The sequence below is a fragment of the Pagrus pagrus genome, assembly GCF_965226575.1.
Source record: "Pagrus pagrus genome assembly, chromosome: 13".
In the NCBI taxonomy this organism is placed as follows: Eukaryota; Metazoa; Chordata; class Actinopteri; order Spariformes; family Sparidae; genus Pagrus; species Pagrus pagrus.
Window position 1 is genome coordinate 12,398,306 of NC_140197.1, and position 27,979 is coordinate 12,426,284.

The 27,979-nt window shown below is 42.3% G+C and overlaps 1 protein-coding gene across 1 annotated transcript in view; it reads left to right on the plus strand.

Annotated features, from left to right (window-relative positions):
- Positions 1 to 10,342: 10,342 nt before the first annotated feature.
- The window catches only part of pvalb6 (parvalbumin 6), a 50,277-nt gene continuing 32,640 nt past the window's right edge, over positions 10,343 to 27,979 (plus strand). Inside the window, exon 1 of the mRNA XM_084371183.1 lies at positions 10,343 to 10,586. The gene's annotated coding sequence lies outside the window, so the exon portion shown is untranslated. The remainder of the gene's footprint in view (positions 10,587 to 27,979) is intronic.

Consider the following 27,979-nt stretch of genomic DNA (forward strand, 5'->3'; position numbering starts at 1 on the left):
TAACTCTGAAAATACATGTATAAGATTAGCCTTTTTGTCACTATTTGGAAGACTTATTAGAAAGTTGTCACAGTAACATGCAACATTTTCTTGCATTGCTCGTACATTTCCTGTTTGAACGCAGTAAATCAAACCATTTCTGCTCTTTGCTCTCACAGAGGATACATATTTTGGTTTCATGGTACAGCCTGCTCAACATTTGCCATCTAAATACGAGTATCAGTGGTTAATAATGAACCACATGCTTTGAGATAACAGCAGTTACTCAAATGATTCAAGCCACATGCAGCTGAAACCTCCATTAGATCTCAGGATGTTTTACATTTATTCATAATTACAAATCACAACATTTTGTTCAATTCATTTATGTTATTGTGCACAGCTACTTCCTATTAAACTGTCTTACTTACAGTAAACGGCTACTTTACATACTTGACATTTTCCAGGTAACTTTAAAGGCCTCACAGACCTGTGGAAGTCAGTCAATAGGTGGGTGTAGTGAGTGATCAGTCAGCACCACTTCATGTGGTGCACCCACTGCTTTAGTTTCACATCTCTACGTTAGTACAATTGTGCAAGATTAGGCTAGATAAAATAAGATTAGATTATATTAGATTTGATTAGATTAGACTAGATTAGATTAGATTAGATCAGATTGGATTAGATTAGATTAGTTTCGATTAGATTAGATTCACAACAGAGTATAAGAATTTCGTACAGAGGATGAGTTATGAACGATGGAGACAAATGCTTAATCTATCCTTTAATCTATAGCAGTGACTGAGGGTGTTCCTCAGGGTGTTATATTAGGGCCGGTATTATTTACCATTTACATTAATAACATTAGCCTGTCCATCAATACATCTAATTTCAATTCTTATGCAGATGATACTATTTTATACACTTCGGCCTGATAACGACCCCTTCATTTGAATCAGTTGAGTCGGGGCAGTTAAACATTGACAACATGCAGGGAAGGGGGCCTCCCCAGGACCCGGATTAAGAAACACTGCCCTACATTATACGCTTGTACAGACGAGGCTAAGTTCATGTTTTTCTCAAGAACGAAGGAAATTCTGGTATACTCACTGAGAACAAAGTGCCCTCTGTGGTACTCTGGTCTGACTTGTAAACAAGATCTTTGTCCTGATGTGACTTACTGATGAAATAAAGTATTTCTATATGTACAGCATTTATTACTTTACAGATGCAGATTTCACAAACAGAACGTATGATCAGCTTCTAAAACATGACGTATTGTTACAGGTGACAGCAATTATCATCATCATAATCTAAAAAAATCTAAATATTCAATCATATAATATTAAACAGCTGTAGATAAATGTTGAGTAGGTTTTAAAAAAGCATTAGTAACAATTAAATAGTAGCTAATAATTGCTTGTAAGACATTTTATGACAGTGTTGGTAAAACATTGTTAAGTACTTCATTGTAAGCTGCTATCTTTCCTGTTATGATACTGACAGTTGTTCTGCTCGGACTGTTTCTGCTCCACTGAAGTTATGAGACAGAACTCATATTGAGTCAGAACAATTGAACCAACAGCTCATGTAGGTTACACTATCACTAAATCAGACTTTCACTTGCTGTTACACTCATCTCAAATCAGACAGCGTTATATTTAGATGGAGAGAGTGAATAAATGTAAAGTTTTATGTGCTCAACAAGGTCACAAAGTTTATATTTTAACCTGATGAGTGCATTTAATAGGATAATAAACTGAATTTCATGAGTGCAAGTGGCCTTTAACTGAGTTTTCATCAGCAGTTGCAGCCGCTTTCACTTTCTTATCAATATAAATTCCTCGAAAACAAATTAGAAACCCAACTTTGACTCGACTCTGACTGAAATGTGTATCACAGATCTTTTTTCTCTGAGATGTTAACCGTTAATCTACTGAGCCTGTAGATTGTTTAAAGGAAAAGTTCATCCAAAAATGAAAATTCAGTCATTATCTACCTTTCTTCAAGCTAATGGAAGGTCAGGTTTTTAGTTTCCTGGTTGACATTTCTGGAGTTTCATGGCAAATCAGCATTGCAGCGTTCCTCTCAACTTAAGATGAATCGTAACTGTAGCTGCTAAGCTGAAATCATTAGCTCCCACCCCGTCTCAAGTGGGTTCACGAGCTTGACCGCGGGCTGACGACATTTGCTGTTTCCCCGTCCTCACACTCCCCTGCCACACAGATTTTACATCGCAGCACACTTTGCGTTATTATACAGTTACACTTGTAACATTTCAATATGACTTTAAAGTCTTGATGCTGTCTGACACATCTCACAGTTCACTTGTCTTGGATCATGAGTCCCATCACAGTCTGATGGCAGTCTGATGCCTTTGAGTCACGGCACAGGGGGAAAAAAACTACTCAAAATCAATGTGACAGAGAGAGCAAGACGAAAGACGCTTTAAGGCCGTGCAGGAGAAGTCAGAAACATGCATGTGCAGCACCAGATGTTTGTGGTGAAATAAAAAACCTGAGGTTAAAGATAAAACACTGAAAAATAAAACCTCAGAGATTTTATCTGCTGGTGAGTTGAGTGTTTATTGTTTCTGATCGAAAAGCCAGTTCATGTCAAGTCGACTCCATTACTTGCACTCTTTGTTATTCTACAGGCTCAGCTGACCCTTATTGTTTCTCTCTCTCTCTCTCTCTCTGTGTCTCTTGCACTCTGACTTCCTGCTAACAAACAACTTCAACGCCTCAGTCTGAGCAAAGTTGATGATAAGTGAAGATAAAGCATGACCAATTCCTCATTTCAACTGCTGCCACTCTTGCTGCAAGTCACATTTGCGACACTTTATATTTAGATTTTAAAGTGAATGAATGTTGCTTCACAGTTCAAACTGTAAAACGTATGAACAGATGTCAGTGCAGGTTGTAATTAACAGTTGTACACAAACCATTTGTTGACTTGAAACATATCTTAGGTGCCACACGTACAAGAGGCTCTAAACAATCAGGTTGTCGTGCTTTTTCATTGCACTACACACTAACACATATACTCACGCAATAAAGTTGGCAGTATAAGGGCGTCACAGTGGGTTTGACAGTGGTTCAGTCAAGTCTGGAAGACAAGAATAGCTTGTTTCTAAAGAGAAAGAAGAAGAAAAAATGTCCCTCTGGTTCTTAGAAGCGATGAGGAACTCCCTAATCAACTTGCTGATCTCTACATGTCAGCTACTTGAGGGTTGTTAGGTGTAAAAAACACAATTGGTCAGAGCTCAGTGATCCAGTGACTGGGCATGAGCTCATGGGTTGGTTTTTCTCAAGAAATGTATAAGAGTGTTCTGCAAAGGAGAGCCGCTATATAAATCATCTACGTGACTGGTGCCAACAGTCGTGTTGGACTGTAACTTTAACTGGTTCACTCGTCTGTTAGGTTGCTATAGTGATGGCAGAAGTACTCAAATCTTTATAAGGTCGAGATAATCCTCTGTAAAAATCCCCTGTTGCTTAAAAGGGTAACACTTAATAAGAACCATCATGAATAAATTGTACATTTATGGTAAAGTAAACTTTAGTCGTTACTTACTTTACAGCTAACAAAGAAATGTTTATTAAAACATTTATTAAGCAAATTAAATGTTTATAAACAACAACTTTATGATACACAATTATGTAGTAAATGGTTTACAGAGTACTTCATTGTGAAATAACTGTTAAATAACATTTAACTCACTTCAAAATGAGCTTTTATTAATGATAATGTTGGATATTATAAAGTGTTACCACTAACAGCTATTATATATCTGATGCTTTAACACACAAGCGGCATTTTAATGTCACAGCTGGTGGAGGTGGGGCTAATTGTAACTACTTTATATATAATGTTAGATACTTAACTCTACAGCACAGTGTTATGTTGTATGTTTTTAATGTGTTAGTTAAAGCAAAGTCAGTAAAGTGTCTTAAAAAATAAAATGTATATGCACAATATTTACCTAATGTACAAGATGAGTAGTATGAAGAAGCATAAACTTGACATACTGAATCAAAAGAGAAATAACTTAAGTAGAGTACTTAAATGAATGCGTATGATACAATAATCATTCAACAATACAACAGTAAAATGACCATACATTACAATAATGTCATTACAACCTCAACTGTGCCTCCTAGTGATCACAAACTGCAACTGCTGTAGGCTATGTACTCTCACAGCTCTGTTGAAGATGAGTGGATTACAATAACATGTTTCTAAAAGTCTTGAAAAATACAGACAATTGTTCAAGGGTAACTTTATTTAAATCAATTAAATTTGTTCTTCTACAAAACATATGAGCAATTCTTACAGACTGGAGCGAATGGGAAAAATTCACAGGACAACAAAATCATCCAGCAGTACTGAGTTGGGAGTGATCTAAGAAGGCAACAACCTCTGGAGGGTCAAATCGTTTTCTGTTTGAAAGATTCCGTCTCTCTGATTTAGTGAAGGGTAAATAATATCAGTCCCAGAGACCATCATCTCTAAATGCCCCAAATAAAATGTCAATGGCCACAGAGTGTTGCCACTTAAACTCAGTGAAGACACAATCCATTAAACACACACACCGCAGCCCTGACATATACAACACATTTCAAGAAAATAAAACACATTCTTATTAAAATCACAATCCAGAAATACAATAAATGATATTGTTAAATATATAATATGCAACATTTCTGCTTTAAAATGTTTACAAATGACTAGATCTTTTGTTGAGTTGTGTGTTGTTTGTAACTATTTAGGTTTTGTTAGCATTTTCCATTTTCTCATGTCTCCCCTTTTCTCATCAGAGACAAGTTTATTTTTTTCAATGCATTATCCTTATAAAGGTTATAAACTGTTAATGCATTGTTTTTTTCTTTGCAGCGTGTCTTGTCAACATTCAATACGCTGTTTGTATCATCTTTAAAAATACAAATAAAAACTATAAATCTCAATAAGAGACAACAACAACTCCTACGAACTTTCGCTACTTTCGTCTTTTGTTTCATTTGGTGAACAGACCCCCAGTGGCAGAAATTACATACTGTGCCTTTAATGCACCTATTATGAAGCAAGCTACTGGATCATTATGCCACATTTCAGCAGAATTAACACACAGACAAATAAACCACGTTACTTTCTTAAATCTTTGTGGATGAAAGTGTGCATTTGTGTCTCAAAACAATAGTGAAAGGCATTATTCAAAGTACTTACATGAACAGTTTAAGGAACAATAAAAGCGTTAATACAACAGTGCTAGCAGCAGTACTACAGAATAAGTTTAAGAATATGTTCACATGCTTTACATGCCTGAGTGGGAACCAACAGGAAGCTTTTATTTCCTTTGCACCACCAGCAGCTCCACCACCATGCATCCTGTTCGGTCCCCCTGGCAAACATTCAAAAGAAGAGTCTGATTATTTTTGTATTGTACAGTTATTCTTTTGTCTGCTGAGGTGACAGTTTGTGCGTTGCTGTTAAATTCCAATTTCAAAAGCTGTCCCATTTTGTGATTTCCACTGATCAGAAATGTGCCATTATAAATCCTGTCTCCTGTAGCTCCAACAGTGTATGGGAGCTTGAATTTATGTTCTCAATTAAAGGCCTGGGGTTGTTTTTTACAGAGACATATTCATCTTTTGGGCAATTTGCAACAGTAAACAAAGATTTACACAGTCGAGGATGAAGCGTAATCTGCAAAGTGCTGTTTTATAGTGGAATTCCGCTTTTGATTGTATTGTATTACAAGTGAAATAATTATCTTGGGAGATTTTTAGACTCTAAAAGAGGGAACAAGACTCCCGCACACTGTCCACTTCACTTGCAATTAAGTTTAATGACAACAACGTCTCGGTACTTAGACCTTCATCAGGTTATCTGAAGAGGCTAAAAGAAAAAATACAATTTTCAATAAGAGTAAGAATAAGAATAATATTTTAATTACTATAAAAAAGAAAAAGAAGATCTGAACTGCCAAATCTGTGCTAATGGCGTTTATACAGAGCATGATCTGAATGACTGGACCAATCTATTGTTGTTGACTAATGGCTCTTGCCTTCAAGACTCCACAGCCAACGTGCTGCTGGTGTAAAATTAAATACTCTTTGAGTCTAATGAGAATGTAACGTAAATTAATGAGATCAATAGTGAGTGTATGTGGGAGAGAAAAGGGGCTGGAGGAGGAGAAATAAGGCAGAGAGTCAATTATTGGACCCTTTATTAAGAAAGGCATACTTGTCCAATAAGAATACATTATAATAATTATAAAGTAGTTGCAGTTTAATCTGAGCAGAGTGCTCAGGGCTGATAAACAGCTGGAGGAGACATGGCGTGCTCTCTCTCTCTCCTGTCTCATTAATTTTGTGCCGTCTCGTTCTATCACAGGGCACACAAACACACACACACACACACACACACACACACACACACACACACACACACACACACACACACACACACACAGTCGCTGTTGTTACCGTCACAGCACAGTTGCATTCCTTTACTGCCTGTTGCCCCAAATCACTTGAGGACAATGAAATCAAAGGCAAGACCAGAAATCCAGAAATCACACTGATTTTTTTTGCTGGTGTCAGCGGTGGTGCACGCAGCCATTCGAATGACATGAGCACTAAAGAAGCATCCACTTAACAATGCATGTAACAACCCCGGGAGCAATGATAGTACAATCACTTCCCTTATGTTTCTCAGTTTCTCCTCCTCCAAGTTCTCAAATCAAACTGTGATTTTTATCTGAATAAATCAATTCTGTGTGCAGCGCGCTCACTTCCTTTTTCAGTGCCAGTGGTGCTTGTGCAGGACTGGCAGCTGGAGTCTGATCTGGGAGGTTTGAAGCTGCAGCTCTGGAGTCGACAGAAACGTAGCAGCTTGTAAAACGAAATCCCTCAAAGCTGGAACAGCGCCCGTATTTCTCTCTCTGTCTCTCTCTTTGCTGTCCATCTGTTTTAAAATCACAAAATATGTTGGCGGGGTTTTCTTGCAGTGCAAACCCATGCACACTCAGATGTACAACACACATTGTGGACAGTGATTTGCCTGAGAGTCTCAGAGGGGAGAATCCCACGGTGTAGCACATTAGAGTGCAGGAAAACAACACATTACAGGCAAGCCTCCGGGTATTTTAGATTGTATTTGAAGATCTGTATAGTTGATTTTAGCAGGCTTTTATGAAAATGGACTGCCACTGTCAGTTATGCATTTAAACTGCTGAGTAAAGCTTTTTTGTTTAAAGGGGGACAGGGAGGATTAAGCTTTGTTGGCGAGCATCCACTCTGCTGAAGTGTCCTTGAGAAAATGAATGAATCTCTCCTTGCCAGCTCCAGAGAAAGGTAGCTGACCCACACCTCTGACACTGAATACAAAAGGAGATTTTCAAATGCATCACATCTCTATTATTGTTATGCCCACTTTTTCATGACCCTAAGTTCCTTTTATGATGAATAAGACTAGGCCAGTAATTTGAAATCAGTACTTTTTTCCCCTTTTTTTTAAAAGCATGTCCGGAAGGTATTTTACCATGCTGCACTTTTTCAGTGCGGAAATTCATTCGGCTGTAAAGGTGAAACGTTCAGACATGGCCACACGGCAAGAAACCCCCCCCCCCCCAAAACACAAGCTAATTGGAATTAATTAGGGCTCCTTTTACCACACTGTAATCATGGATTAATTACTGAATGGTCCCACTGGGCATAGGCGGACTGAGCTTCTGTTTGTAATGACTGTTAACATTTCTTTCAAATTACAAATGACCACAAACATGCAGCTGCAATGAGACGAGAAACAAATATAAGTCATAAAGAGATGCAAATGACTACAACACCACACAAAATCACACAAGCAGGTGCAAAATGACTACAAAGAGAAGGACAACGAAAAACAAAACAACCACAAATGACGTCCACAAAGATGAAAGAAAAAACCCCAAGGGTAACGCTGAACTTCAAAAAAGAACAACAAAGAACGAAACAAAAACTACAACGAGACGCTACATTTCTCACAGAGAAACACAAGGAGAGATGACTACCACAATGATGCACACTGAAACTTCAAAGAAATGTAACAATACTACAAAGACACAAAAAACTTCAAAGATACAAATGACAACAAAGAGATGCAAGGATAAAAGCAATGTTACTACAAAGCAACACAAAACAACTACACAGAGATGCTCAACGACCAGAATGAGACAAAGTCACAAAGAAAAATGACCACAATGAGACGCAAAGCAAAGCAACTTCTTAAGGGAAGATATTGAGCCCCAAATTGCTCCTGGTCATCGGTGTTTAAGTGAGTGGATTAACAATATTAATGCTGTCGGGTGCTTTGGATGGAAAGCGCTGTTACATTCCTGATGAGCAGGTCGGCACCTCGTATGGCAGCCCCTGCCATCAGTGTAAGAATGTGTGAATGAATACGGGTCAACAAGCGTTGTAAAGCACTTCAATGCACGGCCAAGTCCATGCCGTATTCACATGCACATTTGAACATGGCTGGCATGCAAGGTGCCCTTCAGCTAATCAGGAGCGATACATCGCTTTCTATCCGAAGGGCCTCATGATATTTATATACTCAGCCGTTCACACACACAAACCGATGACACAGCCATCAGGAGCAATTTGGGGTTCAGAATCTCGCTCACGGACACTTCAACATGCAGACTGGAGGTGCAACGGATCGAACCACCCACCTTCTGATTACTGGATGACTTGCTCGACCTCCTGAGCCAAAGCTGCCCACAGGAGAGACAGAAGAACGACACAAAGAGAGACAAAACAAGAACAAAGAGAAGAAAAACAAGATAACTAAAACAAAATGACTGTAAGGAAACCCAAAACAACCACAGAATGACTACGAAGAGACACATAAGAAAACATAAAGAGTCATAAATGACATCACAAAACACAAAATGGCCAGAAAGAGACTCAAAATGAGCACAAATACAAAACAATCACAGAGACGCATAAAGAGTCGTTAGGCAGCTACAAAGCGAGGCAAAATGAAGCAAAGAGATGCAAAATGACTACAAATATGTCTACAAAGAAACGACAAACTACTACCAAAAGATGCAAAATGACCACAAAGAGACAAAAGAAGAGAAACAAGATGACGACTGTATGAAGATGCAAAACGACACACAAAGACACACAACCTCAAAGAAACGCAAGATTACTACAAGAAACGTAAAACTACACCGAGGCGCTGAATCACCAACCTAGACAATAAATGACTACAAAGAGTCAACAAAGGGATGCTAAATGGTCAAAAAAAGGGCACAAAATCCCATCATGAGATGCAAAATGACTATAGAAAATTCAGTCACTGTTTTGCATCTCTGTCAGTCTGGATGTCTTGCTCCTGGGTAAGAGGCGGGGGGGCCTTTTGCTTGCCTGTGCCCAGGGCCCTGCTGTTTTATAATCTGCCCATGACTGTTAAGTGTTTTGAGGTTGCGTGCTTTCAGTGCTGCTGTACTGTATGTTACCATGTGACCCATTACCTGCCCTAAACTTACTGAAAGGCATATGACAGATCAGTGGATTTTCACAATATCATCATCCTCCATTCAGCCTTCTTCTCTCTTTCCTTTCTTTCTTTCCTTTCCTCTTCTTCACCACCCTTTCATCCTTGAATGCATTTCGCCAGAGGCCAATATGCTGCTCCTCTTCCTCTACTCTTCACATGCCACGTCTAATGCCCTCTGTCATTATCACACAATCCCTTTTTCCTTATTATGCCACGTTACCCTGATTCCATTTTGGTCACCGGCTCTCGCAGAACTCTTATTCCCTCATCTCCTCTCGCCACCCTCCCTCCCTCTTTCTCTCCCAGCTGCTCGTCCCCTCGGCTCCGGTAAGTTATTGCTCCAAAGTTAATTGCAGTATCCGTCCTGCAACACACCAACACAGGATTGGATTACAGTGTGATTTAATGGATGGAAGGACATTTTCTCCACTCTGAAATTGATTGTCTCCAGGGACTGGCAGCGTGTGACAGCCTGACATGAGTTGTACTTGTATTTTTTGGGTGGCTGCAAAAGGTTACAGTTGTAGTGGAGCAAAGACAGACATGGTTTCTCTTACAACATGAACATACCTGCCTCTATGCTCTCTGTCCCTTTTTGCTTCTTCATCCCTCTCTCTTTACCTTCTTCCTCTCTTTCTTCTCTGCCTCTGCATCCTCACCCTTCCTCCCTTTCCTCCTCTCTCCAACTTTCCTCTTTCTCTATTCCCTCCAATCCCTCCTCCTTCTCTCAAACATCACACAATCCCCTCCTATCCCAATCCAGCGCACCCTCGCTCTCTCCCTCCCTCATCCTTTATCTCTCCCTCCCTCTCTCTTTCTCTCCTTCATCTCACCTCCAGCCAGCCAGAGCACCCTCCTCCTCTTCGCGCAGCCTGCCTGCTCTCATCCACTTTCTCTCTCTCTCTCTCTCTCTCTTGTCTTTTATCTGTCTTTCTCCCTCTTTCTGTCTCTTTCTGTCCTCGACTTCTCTTCGGCCGCCAGAAGCTTGCAGGCTCGCCGCTCTTCCTTCATCCACTGAGGATTCAGAAGCACTCGGGACGAAGACTCTGTCACTGGAGGTAAGTGTCTACAGTGTGTGTGTGTGTTGGTGGTGGTCATTAACCTGCATCAGCTGCTGCTTTGGGAGGCAGACGGGATGACTGATGAAAAAGAAGAGAACAAGGGACAAAAAGATGTAGTGGTGGAAGACAGCTGTTCTGCAGTGGCATGACAAGAGAGTGAAAAGATGCAAAAGAGGCAAAAAGCACTGGATGAGGGTGATGATGGCGTGTCAGGGGGAAAAGTGAAAGAAAAGCATGGGAAAAGAGGGGCAATTCTGATGCAGTCAGTCGATTGTGACTGCTGCATTAAAAAAGACAAAAAAAGAGTCAGACAGAGTTCAAGGAGATGGAAAGAGCGGCAAAAATGGAAACGAGGGCGTGAGAAGAAACAAACCAAACCATGAAAAATTAACTGGAGGGAGCAGCCGGCAGAAAGTGAGAGAAATATTTCAGCAGGGGGAAATAAATGAGAATGGGATGATGATGGTGATGGTGATGTTTCCCTTCATGCCTACAAATGCAGCGGTGCCTGCCTCCTCCTCCTCCTCTCCCGTAGAAATCCCATTCACAAACAGGACCTGAAAACAGGCGATGGTGATTGGTTCCCTGAGCGCTGTGTGTCTGAGTGTACTTCATTGTGTGTGTGTATGTGTGTGAAAGAAAAAGAGGGAAAGATGGAGCAAGAGGGAGGGAGGTGGAAGAGGGGGGAGAAAACCCATTATATTCCTGTGCGGGTGACGCTGAGGCTTTCGGAGCAGATGCTTGAATGAAGCTGCAGGGTGTTCGCTTGTACATTAACATTACCTGTGTTAAACAGCCCACACTGTACAGGAATGTAGAGCCAGTGAGAGATGCACACTGCATTTTAAATTGGGGATTCATTTTGTCATAGGCTCAACATAATGTCACAGTGACAGACATATGTTTGGACAGACTGCTGATTTTGCACCAGACACAAAGTTCTTTATTTCCCTCGAACTCTTTCTCCCTCATTGCGTCATTCTCAGCGCTGTTACAGATTGTCGTCCCTCGCCGTGCCACCGCCACAATCTCACTGCCACTGCCAACCCGCCGAGATTAACAGCTGTCCAAACAGCAATGCTCTCCTGACTCGTCAACGCTGGCCAATTAGAAAGTGACATTTGTGCGGGGAACTGCGGGGGGAGGGGAGCTGTTTGTGCGTTAAGCTTGGAGGACAGGGGAGGTGATGAAGAAGGGAGGAGGAGGAGGAGAGAAGGGTAACTTCAGCTACCTTCACAGGTCGCAATGTAGAGTTACAAGTACAAGTTTGAATATATTACAAAGGCAGCTTGTGAACGGTAATTCCTTCAACCACTGCAGAAAACGCATGTCACCCTTGGTTTCAAATTTAGACTATAGGAACAGCAAGTAGAGCTTTTGTCCCGACCTTAATGTGCATGCTTGTACGAGAGATGTAGCTCGGAGCCAATCCATTTAATGCCTCGCAAGTGAATAATAGAATTTTGAACTGCATTCTTGAAGTGATGGGTTTCTAAAATTGGGGTCACGTGTTTTATTCTTGTAGTTCCAACTAAAATTTGAGCATCTGCATTGGGTCAAACAAAAGTCGATTTAGTGTCTTTTTACTGAGTGATCTTCAATAAATCCAGACGGGACGAATAACTTTCTGCAGGTCAACAGCAGACAGAAATGATTTTACTTTAGAGATATTTCTCAACTGATAAAATCAAGACTGAATACTTCCTGGCACTTGGTTGTCAAAGTTCTGGTTTGAATCAAGACTAATTGTGTATCATCTGCATAAATACAAAAAAATATATTGACAAAGGGTAAGCACGTGAAAATACATTCTTCAGGCTAGCTGAAAATATAATTATATGAATCTTGCCCTAAATAAACTGGAGAACCTGGAAACATCCTGAAAAGCAGTCCATTATGGCAACCAAACTGCAAGTATCAATTGGATTGACAGAAAGATATACTTGTGCATCATCTGCATATACACAAAAGAATATTTTGACAAAGGGTGAGCACGTGAAAATACATTCTTCAGGCTAGCTGAAAATATAATTATATGAATCTTGCCCTAAATAAACTGGAGAACCTGGAAACATCCTGAAAAGCAGTCCATTATGGCAACCAAACTGCAAGTATCAATTGGATTGACAGAAAGATATACTTGTGCATCATCTGCATATACACAAGAGAATATTTTGACAAAGGGTGAGCACGTGAAAAGGGAATAGCATAGGACCCAGAATGGACCCTTGAGGCACACCGCAAGCATGTTTTGTAGATAACTAAATGGAACAAACAATAAGGGTGGGACAAGAATTACGTACTTACACACATATCCATTACTGTTCAAAAAAAGCTCATCTTCCTGCCAACAAGCAGGATGCCGTACTTTAAACATCTGCACACCCTTCTGGACCTTCACTCCAGCCCCCTGTGCTCTCCACTCTTAGACCTATACATAATATGTTCCCATAAACTTTATTACCACTTCTCCATTAGATATAAAAGTCAAGCGTGATGCATGGTATATCGCCTCCTTATTCCTCGGGAATTCAGTAATTTAATGAGCATGGAGCTCTGTGAAGTGTGAAATACCCAGGTGTGATATAACGCTCCTGGGGGAGAAGACCTATGGGACATTTGTGTGGGGGAGTATGATAGAAAAATGGTTATGCACTGGGAAAGTAAGACAAGAAGAGGGACAGACAGACAGGTGGAAGGACAAGTGGAAGTGTGGATGTGAGAAATAAAAAAAGTGATGTGCGTGTGTGGAGCTGTGCAGTACTGATGGTGTTAAGGGAAGCATGGAGAACCAGTGTAGGAGAAATTTCAGACCGGTGTCAGTGGAATTGGGGCAGGTGGACTAGGAAAGGTGTTCAAATACCATAACAGCCAGACTGGTGGGTTCACTGAGCCTGCGAGTGTGTGTGTTGGTAATATGTGGTCCAGTTGGTCCTATTAAAGTGTCTTTAAATACTGGTTTGAGGTTGCTGTGACCTGTCAGTTCAAAGGAAAAATAACAAACAGGGGACTGGGAGTGAAAGAAGAAATAAGACTCCCTCTGGATTCTTTTGTTTTTTCTACTAAAGTACTAAATACAGCAGGGCCTCCTCCCTCAACATTACATATAGGTGGTGATAAATTGTTCTATTGTGTAAACCACCATTTAATGGCTCCTGATTTCGTCAATAACGAGGTGAATGAACCAGAGAAGGCGTTCTTCAATGAGACTGTTTTAATGTGTGACTGAGTCCTTACACTTAATGATAATCATTAATGGGGCATGCAGATATCTTCTCTGATGTGACTACAAATTAAAAACCACTCTAAAACCGTGAAATCATTTAAAATATAATTAGCAGTAATGCGGGGTGATTTTTAAAATTTAAATCCCAACTGATTCAATTTCCGGCTCTTTCAAATGGCATTAAAGGTGAAGTAGGTGGTTCTGGAGAAAGATAGTTGATTTTTGAGTCTCATTCCCAGGTCAGCAAACCAACCCAATGTTTTTACAGAATTGCCTATTTCAGCTTTATGAGATTTTTGAACATAATAATAAAATAATATTACAACAAACTATTTGATATATAAAGATGTAGTGAATTAATAGCATCCTGACCAGAGAATAGTCTCACTTCCGTTAAGGGTGTTGTAATCCAAGGTTTTCTGTTCTTGTAGCCAGGCTGGCTGCCTGTGCTTGTTGGGGCTCATGACGTTACATACTACAAGCTGCTAAAGGGCGTTTTTTCTGCAATTACCTTGATGTTACCTCTATTATTCCTTTTATCACTATACGTTGCTGAATGTTGAATAGCACCCTCAATATAAAATAAGACGGATAACGAGTCATCCTAGCTTTATCCGCCTACTTATCATGAAATATCCAGACTTGTCAAGTATTACTGAAATCCATTAGGTTATATGGTAGTTGCTGAGACATTAAACTAAAAAACCCAAACAAAACAAAGAAATGAACGTCCATAACAAAGTGCATGGCGTTCCATCTGATTGTTGTTGAAATATTTCAGGAACAAAGCGGTGGGACAGACAGAATGACCATTCTTAGAGCAGCACTGCTAAAGTTGCTAAAAATGCACAAAAGAACAGACACACACGCAACCAGCAGCTGCACATGTATTATCAAACACATTATCTGTTAAAACCCTTTACATCATTGTGCAAAACTGTATTCAGACCACACACAATGAATAAAATCACTGCTGGTGGTTGTGTGTGGGCATCCATGTGTGTATTTCTGTGTATTGTTGGGTCGCCCAACCTCTGTCCTGCATTGCCAAGTGCCCTCTGGTTGTGTATTTTCTGTCCTCTGCTGCTCACTGTTGTATGGAGAATGTGAATGTGAGTGAGTACGATGGAAGCCTGTCAGTAGGTGGACTGGTGAGGGAAATGCCATTTTATTGGGAAGGATAGAGAGGTGGTTGTTTGTGTGGGCTTGTTATTGTTGGTGAGAGTGTCAGGAAAGTGTCAGTTAATTGTGAGTAGTCAGAGGGAAGCACGGTGCGGGAAGTTGCACCCTGGGAAATGGAAATACCTCGTCTATGGTGCATTTCTTTACATCCTCTTGACCTTGAATTCTTTTAACATTATCATCATCATCTTTTTTTTCCCTCCCGTCTTTCCATTCCCTACTTTTCCTCCTTTTGTATAAATCTGATGTCAGCATTAATCTCCCCCCTCCTCCTCTGCCTCACGTCCTCCTCCACCTGCCAGCTGATATATAACTGCAAGATAAGTTGCGACTGCTGAACATATGGTCACCTCGTCACTACTGTTCCTCCACCACTTAAGAGGTTGTCTGGGTAATTAAAACACCGTTCCCAGCCACGGCGCAGAGGTCGCTCAGAGACAATTTGCATTTGCGCTGATTTTGTCATGAAAAGCACAATTAACCCAGTGTTCGGGGCCCTTGTTAAGAGGCATTAATTAAAAACGCAGATCCTGATAAAAGAGAATGAAGAAGAAGAAGATGTCTAACTTTTTGCTGAGGTTTAAGAAAAGTAGGGGAGGAGAGTGGGGACTCAGAAACAGTGTTCATCTTGTACAGTTTGACTGGTAAAGTTTGTACTGCATTTGCTGAACAGGCTCGGCCGAGAACACAAGATTCATGACACGCTGTAGTACCACGGGTCACCCAACCTTGTCCGGCAGATGCAAGCTGATACTTACACACCGGTGCACAGACGGACGACCTGTGTACCCGATGCAGGGCAGGTCACAGATGACATGAATTTCTTCCACCAGCCACACAATCACATCTACACAACACACACACACATTAAAAAATAACATCTTAATGGGCCCCGGGCAGAAGGCTGCAATAGGCACATGTGCTCTTTGCTGTCTTCACTAGTGAGTCCTAATCCCCAAGGTCAACGTCAGATGTTGTGTGAGGTGGCTGGCATCTGGAGGAGAGCGCGATGGTCAGGATGATCAGTGAAAAACGTGTCCGACGCTGCCGGTTTGGGGCTTATTATAATGTGTGTGCGCCTGCAGACAGTTGTGTAAGGTTTGTGCGTGTACATGCACGGGTCATTGTTTGTGTGGGTGGCACCATGCTGGAAGCGAGCCACCACCCGCTAATAAGGAATTATGAGCGTGAAGTGAACAGCATCTATTGAAACATCAGATGTTGAGGTTTAGCTAATATTTGAATAAGTGATGGGATTGTGGCGGTGCACGGTGTTCTGCCAGACGGTGCTCAGCTGGACTTTGTGAGGTCATGTGAAGGTGTTGCACATAATCACAATGAATGGAAAGGTCTCTGGTGTTATGCTGCCTTATGGCGGATCAACTGCAATACCTGCACTACCCTGAGTGCCTCGGGTTTAACTGTGTAGCTCCTCTTGGTAAAAGCTTCCTCACTGCAGCTTTTCTCACCTCCTCTGTGTCCATCTTTCTCATGCATCATATGTTGAAGTAATGCCAAGAAAACACATATAAAACCTTACCTTACCTGTTCTTCGAGCAAAGTACTTTATTCCCTAAGGGAGAACTCAGGACCAAAGGTTGTTCGAGCTATTTGAAGGGTCGGGTGTGTTTCTGAGGACAGCGGTGACACAAGTACGTGTATTTTTAGCGAGGTTAAAAAAGTCGAGACTAACTTTAGACTGTCGCAGAGGTCAGCCCGGTGCAAAAGAAGTCAGGCCACTTCCAATTAGAAAACCCACGACCTCTTAAATGAGATCATTAACGAACCCGTGGTCAGGTGGGATAGAGAGCGAGCAAAAACGGATTGAGACTTTTCTTATTTTAGAGCTTGGTCCGCTCTTTTTTTTTAGAAATGGAAAATTAAACAGGGTGATGATGTGACCTAATTTGACAAAGCCACTTAAAGCCTCCGTCTTTAGGGAACAAAGTCAAAGTATATATAGACTTACATCGGTCCTTAAGCAGTGAATAGTACCAATCTTAAGGTTAAACGTCTACACGGTCGACAAATGTCAGGCTGTGCAACATCAGTGCACTCATGCTAGGGTTAGTCAAGTCAAGTTTATTTATATGACAAACTAAAAATACAAATACAAAGTTAAGTAAACACCAAACTGTACGTGACAAAAGTGTATACAATACAATAAAAACACACAAGATAAAAACATAGACTAAATCATATCAGATGAGACGATAACACGATGACACAAGTGATACAAATTCTTCTTTCATTGGTTCTTAATTTAAGGTAACTTTCAGCTGGTTTATAATATCAAGGTTAAACTAAAATTAAAATACTTCTGTGGCTTCACAAAATAATTCTTAGATAACAAAAGAACTGATACATAGACTCTTCATTCAAAACATAAATTACACAACAGTGTAACAGTATCAAATAAATACATTTTAGAATTATTACATTTTTACAGAGTGGCGAAGTGTTTCTATTCTTTACGGCACAGGTGGCAAAGGGAACTCACAGACCAATTGCATGCAATGTCATCACTGACGTGACGCCATCAGCCAATCAAATCTGTGCATTGCGTCAGGCAGTGTGACTCGAGTCAAAGGGATCCACACAGGCGAGTTGAGAGACAACTGTCGGAGAAAACGGGCAGTGACAACAGAGCTTAATGTTTATTCTTCCCACGGGCAATTCAAAATCAGCATGACTCACATCTGAGACTGTGGCCATTATTAAAAGGGGCAGTGTGAAGTGACAGCTGCATCCCTTCCCAGTTTTTAATCATAGGACCTAAGTTGTGTCCTTAAAAGTTCAAATCCGCAAAAGAAATGTCCAAAAATGGAGCACCACTTTAAATTCTTTACCTGTTCCTCGTTCCTGTTCCACATCTAATATTTTCAAAAAGGATTATTCAAAGTGAGTGAAAACTTCTTGGCTCAGAAGAGAACAAGTGGGGAAAGGAAAATCTGCGTTAAAGGCCCACTGCCCTAAATGCAAAGTACAGTTGTCCCGCTACAGCTCGAGCTAATGTGGAGCAACGAACTGTCAATGGTCAGCTGGAATTGCATTATCAGCCCCCGAAGTGAATGACAGCTCATCTCAGTTGCAGAGATTAGGCGAGATGAGCCGTAGCTTTGGCCTTGCGCGGCGGCATTCGTTGTGAACAATATCCATCAATCCCCTTTGAATGTCACGTCCCGGGCCACATCCCGGCCCTCAGGAACAAAAGCCAGGACAGCTGCGGGGAACTTCTCCTTCCATTTATCGCTTCCTGTTACTGCGCTCCCCTTTCGTCTGACCTTCATTTCCCTGACTCTACATTTAATTTAATCCGCAATCCTTATCCCATCACCCATACTCTCCCTTCCCTGCCTCAATCTCTGCATTATCGCCTGCTTTGCTACTCAGCTTTAAGCAGAAACATTCCCAACAGAAAAGCTTCAAAACTTCCCGTCTCTCTCTCTGCCTGCCTCGCTCATTCTCTCTCTTGAATATATTACTGCTGAGGGGTGGACGGATTTAAAGGTGCGACCAGGCAAAGTCTGTTCATGCAAGTGTTGCACACTTGGACACACAAAGGAACTTCCAGGCGTGCATGAGTGTAAAATAAATTCGGTCCGTTACTCTTACACACTCGTTTTACATGTGTGTCACTACATTTATAGATCATTTCATCACTTTTGCTCACCTGGAAATACAGAAACACAGGTACATTAGCACACCGTGGCTACACACTGCTGGCTGTTAATGTTGCCTGGACAACAGACACGCCCTCCTGAGCCACACACTAAGGACCCCTGGTGCCCAAAGCGCCTGCGTGAGCCTCACTCGTTATAACCACACATTGACCTACTAAAATATTATAGTTGCTGTTGTACATGGACATATCGCAGTTTATGAATGAACAAAATAAAAACAAAATAATAGTAACTCAGAATGGGGGGTGTACACTGTCTATTGTCCATTAATATGCCCAACATTACTGTGGGTCCCACACTCTCCCCTCCAAAATGAATGTCGTCCCGACATTATAAATTTCCCAAAGTACTCCAGTCTTCAACTGGTGAGTTACAGTGGTAGGTTATATGGGAGCCAGTCTTTCGAGATACTCTCTGTACTGCCAGTCTTTGACATGACATGTATCTCCCTCTTTATGTCATGTGTCAGCACCAGGCGACACGGCCAGGTGAAATCTGAAGTGCTACTCCTCTATTCATGTGGGCTTTGCATCTCAGACTGAAAGGTTTCGACCCTTTTTCTACCCCATAACCCATGACACAGACCCACATATATTACTGTATGTGTCAGCGGTCTGAGTTGTGGTACCCTTCTACTGGTACTACTTTTTAACTAACAGGACTAAATGTACTATACTGCATGACTTCTTAACTTGTTAAACTGTCAAGACAATAAACTCAACATGTGACTACGAATGTGTGTCTTTTACTTTTAACTGTAAACATCACTTGTCTCTGTGTGTGACTGATGGTTGGCCTAATGTGTTGTATGTAAGTGTTCTGGGTGGATGTCTTAGTCGAAAATAATATTTTCTTGGGGGGAATGACTGTGGCTCGGGTCCCCTTTCGTCTGCTTCATCAGATGACAACACCTGCTCAGAGTTGATCTCGTCTGCTTCATTAGATGACGACACCCGCTCAGAGTTGATCTCGTCTGCTTCATCAGATGACGATGCCCGCTCAGGGCTGATTACATCTGCTTCATCAGATGACGCATCTTGCTCTGCATCTGCCATTTCTCCATTCTCCACCTCTGGTTCCATCCTGCCTTCCTCCTCCTGTTTTGGACACTCATCTTCCTCAACACCTTGCTCCAGTACTCCGTCGGCTCTTTGTGGCTGGAATTCCTCCGCTTTCACTCTCAGCTGGCTTCTGACTGGTCGTGTGGTGATGAATCTCCAGTCATATTCATCCTCTGCACCCTGGCTGTAGTTCCACACCATGAGTCTTGCGATCGTACTGCTTCTTTCCTCTGTTTTGCTCCCTCTGAGCTGTCTTTGATGCCAGCCTGTATGCTTCTTGCATCTGCTTTCTCCACTTACTGGCATATTCATTGTGAGAACTACTCTGGTCACTGGGCGTCAGGCCAAACATAATGTCCACAGATAGCCAGGGGTTTCTACCATAGAGGAGGTAGTATGGGGTGTACCCTGTTGCTTCACTGCGCGTACAGGTATACGCATGCACAACTTTTGCTAAGGAGCTCTTCCAGTCTGACTTGGCTTCCTCTGTCAGGTTTCTAAGCATGGAAAGGAGTCTTCCATTAAATCTCATCGCTTGACCGTTTCCAGCTGAGTGGTAAGGTGTTGTTTGTGAGCGTTGAATACCACAATATTCTTCCAGCTTAGAAAACAGCTTATTCTCGAACTCATTGCCTTGATCATGATGCAGCTTGGCAGGAAATCCAAACTTGAGCACAAAGTCTCAAAAGATCTTTTCGACTGCAGTTTTCCTTGTTGTCTCTGGTACAGTACTCCACCAAGCCCTTCCTGAGAGGCATCACAATGTAGCACAAACGGTTTCTCAGAGTTGGGGTAACCGAGGACTGGTGGACGCAGCAGGTACTCTATGAGGTGGCAGAGCACTTCCTGATGTTGTTCTGTACAGGTGATCGGCTGGCTCGAGGGTAGCTGGTCCGACTTCTTACATTTCCCCCTACTCTTACTTGTGCTTGCTTCTTTGCCTTTACTACCTGGAGTCTTCTCAGTGGATAGCAGATTGTACAGTGGTTTGGCAATGCGTGAGAAGTTTGGGATGTATGGACGGTAATATCATAGGAATCCTAACATTTTTCTCAGGTCTCCTATAGTCTCAGGTTTGCGGTCTTTGAGCACTTGTACTGGCGCTAACTCAGCAGGATCCATGCAGTAGCCATCTTTGGATACAATCTTCCCCAGAAACTTCACCTTGTCTTTAAACACTTCACACTTTTTACCTGGGAATATTTTATAAATGAAGAAAATATTTGTGCATATGCCACGCTGGAGGAAAATCACTGTAAAAAGTTATACTCAACCATTTCAGCATTGCACTCTTCTAACAGAGGGTAGGTTTGTTGCTCAGTTTGACGATTCAGCATTCCAGAGTGAAAACGACACATCACCATGATAAAGACTCAAAGGACATAAAAGAAAGTATCATCAGCGTAGCAAAAGTAGTATCGAAGTATTAGAGCTCTAAGAAGGTCACGACTCCATGGTTTTACACACACACACTCCCTCCCCTACTCACTCAAAAGCTTAAAGTGTGGCGCATGGGTTTAGTGCATCATTTCGTGCTAACTTTGTTTAGATGTGCAATAGCTCGGGGTACCAAAACATTTCTAAATAATTTGGCTCTTCACCGAGGGTTTACAAAGGGGCAGTGGTGGAAAAAATAAATAGGGCGTTTGCTGTAGAAGAGGCCCTGGAAGAGCACCCTAGAGGGCACTTTATCATGTTTTATCTACCACTTTCCAGGACTGGATGGATATCTTGGAAAAAAAAAGAGAAGGATCAAAATTAATGCAGCAGAACCAGACATGTCATAGTTTTTTATTTCACACATTCTTCTTCCTTGTCAAAACCTGGTGCACTCATTACCCACAATGCAAGTGAGCCACCAACAGTTTGGTCGGAGATTCAGGTGTATTAATGCTAGTAGGGGATAATGTAGTCTTGAGCTGCTAGCCTAAAGTAGAGATGAGTGGCAGGCTACAGGGGCCTGGTAAGCTCACTTCTTTCGAGCTCCACCCCTCCAGATGTTTTCCTCTTTTAAACTTGTAGTCTTCAGACCTATTTGACTGAATTGACATGAACTGAGTGAATTTATTTGTTTTTGACACAATAAAGTTTTGATTGATTGATTATCACCTCCACTAAATAGGTTATGTTTTCATCCGTGTCTGTTTGTTGGTTTGTCGGCAGGATTACACAAAAACTGCTTAATGGATTTCCACAAAACTTGACCCCATTAACTTAAGTGTTTTTTTTTTTACATTTTCTTTAATCTCTCAGGAAATAATGGATGGATCTTGATGAAAAAAAAAATCAGGTATATTTAAGCCATTAGGCAGTTAAAAATGTAGATTGATTACTGACTATTGAGTTTGATATTGGATTAGGCTTGATTGAATTAAATGGGACTGTTGGGTTTTAGTGGAGGTATACGCTCTACTGAATGCCATTCCAGTTTTTAATCCTGCAGCATTAAAGTTATATTGCAAAAGATTTTCATGAAACCAGACTCCATCATCAACATTTTTTAGCGATAGTCATTTGCATACTGTAATTATCTCTCAACATGGTAGTTTTCACTGTTTGTGGTGGAATCTGCCTCTCCTGCACTGGATTTAATTCGATGTCCCTGGATGCCCTCAGATACCTGACTGAAATGTAAATGTTGGTTCACAGTGTGCATTTGTGATTACAGACCTGTGGGCTGCAGAGTAAACATTTTGTCTCAATGTCACAGATCAATATGGAGGACTAAGGCTGCACACCTCTGTGAAACACAGCAAAGACAAGACATGATCGAACTTGCGTAGTATTTCTCTGTGGCTTGTAAGCAATAAAATCCATCTCGGGGGTTTAAATAGTGTGAGGTTTTCATTCAGGATTCCTCTCCGTGATCTGATCCAGCATGATAAACGAAAGGCAGCAGCAGAAGAAACACTCAGCGACAGTGTTTATCCCATATTGCACCCTTTGCACCAGACCCATTCACTCCAGTGTCACATTCAATCTGGTGACGCCAGGCTGAGGCCTGTGTTATCATCGGTGAGAGGGAATAGATTGGAGACAGATGACGCTATGATGAGGCTATTTTTGCTTTCATATTGCACCTCTATGAGACCAGACTTTTACAGTGACTTTTGTCGAGGGGGTGCATGTATGTGTGGAAGTGAAACACATCACCTTACATAGAGTCTGTATTCATACGGAGGTCAGGGTGTTTTTGTGCACATGGTCTTATATGTGTCTCTACACATGCATCTAAGTGTATACCACCATAAAAAGGTGCAGGACTCTGTGTGTGTCTCTATTCACTTCTCCCCCTGAAGCTATAACTCACTTACACTGTCTCTGTCTTTTGTGGCTTTATGAATGACTGCACATTTCTTCATCTTATGTGAATGTGCATATTCCATCCTCGAGCCCCTGCCCTCCACCCATTTTCCATCCTGCTCGCTTTCTCGTGCTTTGTGAGAAGACCGGCAGAGGCAAACAGGCCGGAGGCGAGTCCTGAGCACTAAAGTGTGGACCGAGTGTCAGAATGAACATGAGAGAGCTGGAGAATGTGTGTGTGTGTGTGTGTGTGTGTGTGTGTGTGTGCTCCTCCGGTGTCTTTGTGTATGAGCAGTCGAGAGTGTGCTACTACTGCTGTAACTGTTAGGCTTTTCTGCTGCAAGGTCAATGGAGAGCTACACCCCCCCTTCGTCTCTTGCTTTCTCTAAGCACTGCAGGAGTTGCTGTCAGTGACAAGAGGGTGTCAGCTGCTGCTGCTGCTGCTGACCAGGCATCACTGCCGGGGTTAGGGATACGGGGCAACACGCACATACTGGCACAAATTGGCATTCATGTGCACACTCATGCGTGCGGGCCGGCGTTGCTCGCTCACGCGGATACAGATCCAAATGCATGTACACAAACCACGCCGCCAGCGCCGGAAAAAAAGTGTATCGATGAGCGCTGTGTGGATCTGTGGATAGCCATCCCTGCTCCCTCTCTGCTAAACGCATCATTATCCAACTGCGAGGATACACTGTGAGGCTATGTTTGGAGAATCCTGAAGAACCACCAGCGAACTGAAGCGCAGTGCAGAAAAGTCATGTGTCAATATACAAACCGCTTGTGTAATGATGCATAAAATTAGATGGATTGATAGTACTCTACGAGATGAATGCCTAATTGCGAGCAGCAGCACAAATGAGAATCATTACTATGATATAAAGAGGATGACAGTGCGGTGAAGTGCCTCCTATTGCGTGAGTGTGTTTTGTCTTGTTGACTCAAGGTCAAACTTCCCTCCTTAAGGAGAAACAAATCGACAATGTAAGCGAAAAGCCCAGAGACACCTGACTTTACGTCCAGTGTATTTAACCAGTCCTCAAAACTGTGACTTTAACAACCCCTCCTCCCCTCGCTGCCTTCCCCACCCTTTTTTCCCCCCTTTGCTTTTTCCTCCCGCATCACAGACGTGGTCCAGAATACAAATTGTGCTTTTCCTTTCTTTATTTGGGTAGCCTATAATGCTGTAGGCCAGAGCAGAATGGGAGACGGGAGTGAATGTGTCCCGCCGAAAGAAAAGAGAGGCGACAATAGACGGGGTAAAGCTGCTCTACAGACAAAAAGACGAGAAAACAAAGAGTGGTGGGGATAGACACACAGAGTGGGAGAGAATATGCAGAGATGAATGGAAGATACAACGTACAAAGGGTTTACTGGAGATGTGTGTGTGTTCGATACAGGACGGGCTGTTGAATAGTCTTCAAAGACGTGGTTCATTTAGCTGTTCAATGATACGACGTTCTCTCTCCAGTTAAAGCTGCTCAGTGCTGCAGTGTGGGTGTCGACTCACAGTGGGATCGGCAGTACGAGTGACCCTTTCACATTACAGCGAGTCGTTAGATTCCATGTTCAGATCAGAAATATTGATCAACGGAGCTTTGACTTTTCCCTGTAAGATGATACAACTCATCAGTACAGTCTGAGTCTGCTATCACAGGGTACATCAGACGGGCTCTTGCTTTAAAATGAAGGTCAATTAGAAGTGTGCTGTGAGAGATTCACACTTAAGAATGAGAATCAAACTTTTCTTTTTTTACTTTTTGGTGGACGTGAGACATCTTTTGATGTTACTGGTGCACCTTCCCAAACTCAGGCAAACTTCTTATTCTTTGCCTGACCTCATTTTGTGACGTCAATGCAGGTATTTTTCCTTTGCCGTGCTTTGTATTCAGGAAATGGTGCCTCTGACCAAGTGTGGAGAGCCTAATTTATATTTGATGCGAGGGGTTCAACCGGATCTCCGCCGCAGACACCTACGATTTGATTTATGGTTCAGGGTTTTATCTTGGAAGTATGGTGTGTGATCAGACCTTATCATGCTTTATGCTGCATTCAGGTGCTCCTCCGATGTTCCAACTTCCTGAGCTGGGAAGTCGTTCTTCCAACTTTGGAGTACCAAGTTGGGTCACTGGTGGTCGAGTCCACCAGCGACCCTCTGGTATGGGTCAAGCTCCAAAAAAAGTTGCATCCTGTGTTTCCCATAATGCAACTGTGTAGCATCTGTCTGCCTGATGACATCATCAGTGTCAAAGTCTGGAAAGCTCTTCTGAATGAAAGATAACTGTTTTGATTAATCAGTGATCTTGTGTGTGACTACAGTCTACCCCTGCTTCAGCCAGTAAGGCATAGAGAGTAGAAAGACTGTATTTTCTGCATGAACAAGCATCTGCCTCAAGTGCCTTTGAGCAGGACATTAAAAGAGGCTGTTCCCTCCTGACAAGGACGACACCTGTGATGTACCGACCGTAGCAAGTGGGCCGTTACTCTTTACTAGGCAAGGTTGTCCTGTGTCCCTCACGGACATTATGCAGTGACTCAGACCTCCGAGTCCATCAACCCTCATTAAAATCAACACAAACGGGCCTGTCTGCCACTCACCCCATAGGATCCCTCGCTCTGCGCGCTGGATGGAAGAGTAAACACTGTCAATGCTTCACTCAGGTGGGGCCACTGCGTGGGGCGGCTGGCGGAGAGCAAGACGGAGCGACGACATTAGAGGGAACAAAGCGGAACCGGGAGAAAGAACGAGAGGGAGGAGAGGATCGTCACCAAGAGAGCCGGGGCTGTCTGTGAACGCTTCATATTTTATGTGTGTGTGGTCCACTTTCTTGAAAGAGGTGTGTGAGTCAAAACGGAGACATGTGACTGTGATGACTCTCTCTGACCCCATTTACCGAAGACTCAAACCGTTTTTGTTGTTGCATTGGCCCCAGTGCTCCCACACACACACACACACACACACACACACACACACACACACACACACACACACACACACACACACACGGATCGACATCTGTCTCGTTTGATTCAGTGTTTCTCCCTAAACAAAGCTCAGCCCAACTGGACTCCATCACTTTAAAGCAGCCAAGGAAAAAATAGGCCCTTACATCACCCTGCTCCGAGCCAGCCAGGCATGACGAAGACTGCAGTATTTTTCAAGCGGGGAGACACACACACACACACACACACACACACACACACACACACACACTGTAGCCCTCACACAGGACACCACAGTAAACTATAACGTCGCACCTCCAGTGACAAATAACAGTAGTTAGAGGTTCTTATAGCGCGGTGTAACTCTGAGAGGTAAAGTGTGGATCTCGGTGCAGTCACAGGTGAAGGTGAAAGTTACACTTTGATGCTTTTCCACCTGGCTTCACTATTTAAAGGTGCACTACGTAGTTTAACTCAATAAATAAACTTAAACAACTAAGTAAATAAACAAACTCTTAATTTTCACGACTGAATAAACTGAATAAACACACTGACCCTTAACACAATTTCATGCTGTTTTACTTTGTTTATCTTTGGCGGACCCTGCCACCTTTCTGGCTTCAAACAGTGTTCTGGGACCTTATTGTCCTCAGGGAACAGCTTGTTTATTCATTTACATGTCTGGTAAAATGAAACAGTTCTGAGTTTGTATTATTACCTCATTAATATTGTAAATGTTAAAATTCTGAGTTTGAATTTCTTCACCCAAACCACACAGTGCCCCTTTACTGTAAGTTTTTCTCCTGAATTAATTCATCAAAATTTTTTTTGTGATGCAATTTTTCTCAGAATAACAGTAATACCCCAGCATGCGTGACATTGGTTTTAAGGACCTGCTTCCCGTTGAAATAAATTATAAGACAGTGCCTCTTCCTGTCACTGCCCTGTCCAGCAGTTATATCACTCACAAGTGTGTAGTGTAGAGCAAGTGTGCCTTTTTGTATCTGTGTGTGTGCGCTGTACCTGCTCTCTAAGAGTGCATGCATGCGTGAGTGCGTGGGTGGGTGGATGTTTGCGAGTGTGTGTGTGTGTGTGTGTGTTGTGATGGCAGCACCCTGGCCTCCGGGCTCTCTGTCCTGCAATGCTGAAGAATAAAACAAGAGAAGGAGGCAGTAAAACGGATGAGGCGGCGCAGTGAAGAGACAGAGGAGGGGAGATCGCCTTGACTGACGTGCAGCCTGCAGGACGGCGACGCCGATCACACGCAATACTTGAAAAACACACATTTCACAGTCAAAGACAAGGTCACGTGTGTCATCTGCATCAGATGAATTCTATCACATCTTGTTCTCAACATGCTCAGATTCAACTCAGAAGCATGCTGTTGTGTAGTGGGAGCTGTGTGGTGGTACGAACATGTTGTACCTTGGTTTGTTTGTGTCAGAGAGGCTTGAACAGGCAGGTTGGATGAATCACTCTAAATTGCTGGTAGGTGTTTTGTCCGTCATTCACTGTACGTGTCAGCCCCGTTGATGGACTGGCGACCTGTCCAGAATCATCTGCCTCTCGCCCAACCCATGCCGGGCTCGGCTCCAGCCCCGCCTCGCGACCCTGAGAAGGGTAAAGTGAGTACAAAAGATGAATTAAAACCAACTGTGTAACAACATTTTCATGATCTACCTCGAGGAGTTGCTGAGACTTTACCATCAACGGCGTGCAGCACATCATTCACAGCCTTCTCGACCGCTCCACCAAGCAAATGAGAAAATAAAACAAGGGCTTAAAATGTATGTGGGCAGGCCGGTCGACACTGACTGTTGGATATGAGAAGGGAAGTACTAGTCAGAAAGTGCAACAAACTATCCACATATTAAAGGTGCTATACGTAAGAATTAGCCACCAGTTAAATTCTTACTCAGAACCACTAGGGGGCAGCATATCAATATAATAACCGCTAACTCCTGCTAACTGTAGCTGCCCTTAGCTAGT